Source organism: Microtus ochrogaster, chromosome 10, assembly GCF_000317375.1.
Source record: "Microtus ochrogaster isolate Prairie Vole_2 chromosome 10, MicOch1.0, whole genome shotgun sequence".
Classification (NCBI taxonomy): Eukaryota; Metazoa; Chordata; class Mammalia; order Rodentia; family Cricetidae; genus Microtus; species Microtus ochrogaster.
Genome location: NC_022016.1, coordinates 27,917,325 through 27,919,373, shown reverse-complemented (window position 1 = coordinate 27,919,373; position 2,049 = coordinate 27,917,325). Strand labels below are relative to the sequence as shown.

The 2,049-nt window shown below is 44.3% G+C and overlaps 1 pseudogene; it reads left to right on the top strand.

Annotated features, from left to right (window-relative positions):
- Positions 1 to 225: 225 nt before the first annotated feature.
- Positions 226 to 1,124, top strand: LOC101998223 (annotated as a pseudogene).
- The last annotated feature ends 925 nt before the right edge of the window (positions 1,125 to 2,049 follow it).

Sequence of the window (2,049 nt, the reverse complement as noted above, 5' to 3'; positions counted from 1 at the left end):
AAACATCTGTGCCTTGACATAAAATGAGTGGTAAATGTTCAATATGTTCATACACAAACTCTTTTTGTTCTGTTTCAAAACACCTTTCAACTCTAGCCTCCTCAAACGATGAGTGTTTGACCTGGGAACAGTGTTTTGGAGTTTCTCTACTGCAGTGATTCTCAACCTTCCTAATGCCATGACTCATTAAGACAGCTCCTCAGGCCTCGCGTCACCGCTGCTGCCATGCCGGGAGGGCTGCTTCTCGGGGACGAAGCCCCCAACTTTGAGGCCAATACCAACATCGGCCCAATTCGCTTCCACGATTTCCTGGGAGACTCATGGGGCATTCTCTTTTCTCACCCACGGGACTTTACCCCAGTGTGCACCACAGAGCTTGGCAGAGCGGCAAAGCTGGCGCCAAAGTTTGCCAAGATGAATGTTAAGATGGTCGCTATTTCAATAGACAGTGTTGAGGACCATCTTGCCTGGAGCAAGGACATCAATGCTTACAATGGTGATGAGCCCACAGAAAAGCTACTTTCCCCATCATTGATGACAAGAAGAGGGAACTTGCCATCCTTTTGGGCATGCTGGATCCGTCAGAGAAGGATGAAAAGGGCATGCCCGTCACGGCCCGTGTGGTGTTCATTTTTGGCCCTGACAAGAAACTGAAGCTATCGATCCTCTACCCAGCCACCACTGGCAGGAACTTTGATGAGATTCTCAGAGTAATTAAGTCTCTCCAGCTGACAGCAACAAAACGGTTTGCTACCCCGGTTGATTGGAAGGAGGGCGAGAGCGTCATGGTCCTGCCCACTATCCTTGAAGAGGAAGCCAAAAGTCTATTTCCCAAAGGAGTCTTCACCAAAGATCTCCCGTCTGGCAAGAGGTACCTCCGTTATACCCCGCAGTCTTAAGTCTTTGTGGGAGCTGGCTGCAGCTGCTCGGACACAGTGGACCTGAGGATACCAGCTGATCGCCATCTGTCCTCACCCAGTTCCATAGAAACCTCCTGCTGTGTGATCACAGCCAAAGTCATTAGGTCACTTTACTACTGGCTCATTAAATGGAAATGGCACCAACACTTTCTTGGGGTTCTTTACTCTGTGCCTTCACAGCATTCTGCCCCTCCGTCCATCTCAGAGTTCTGCTGACCAGCTTTCTCTGAAATGCATTTTGTAGTAGAAACTCTGACCTCTGAAGGGTTCTGGAGTGTCAGGTAGGGATAGGGGAAGCTCACTCGGCTCCATGGTAGAATGACTATCACCTTTTGTAGCCTCCTTGGAAAATAATGAAATGGGGGAAACTTTCAGTTCCGTATTTTTCATAAGTAACAAACTTGGGAACAGCCCGGGGAAATTTCTAACTATTGTGTTATCAGGAATCTGATGTGTTTCTGTCAAATGGGGGTTCGGAGGGGGTTTCTTTTGCCTTGCCAGGGGGGGAGTTGCCCCCAGGCCGTTTCTTCCTTCCGGGGTTTCTTTTTTTTTTGTTTTGTTGCGTTTTCCTTTTGACCCCTTTTTTTAGGGCCGGGTGTTGCCGGATTGTTTGGCCCTTAACTTTTCTTGGCGTTGGTTTCCCCTTTTCTTGATTTTTGTTTTTTTGGGTTTCACCAATTAAATTCTTTTTTTGAACTTGAAAAAAAAGGCCGGTTCTTCGGTTTTTGTTGCCCTCACCCTTAAATTTTTTTCTTTGTTCCTTCTTACTTTTTCTTTTTTTCTTTTTTTGATTCTTATTTTATTTTTTTGTTGGGTTTTCCCAAATTGGTTCGGGCCCCTTGATTTGGGACCTGTTGTTTTCCCGGTTTGTTGGGTTTTTTTTTTTTTCCTTTTTTTTTGTCAGTTTTAATATTTGGAAAGTCATAATAGTAAGGGAAACCTCATTTTGACACTTTGTGGGGACTAGAGTTTACAACCGGTCTGATGTTTTCTCACAACTGGCTACTGAATTTGATTCATTTGCAAATAAAATTAAAAGTTCATGAGAACATTTTGTCTGTTCCTAATTTTAGTTGTTGCATTAATAATTTATTTACTTTTACAACCTGTAATTTATTTAATTAGTTGA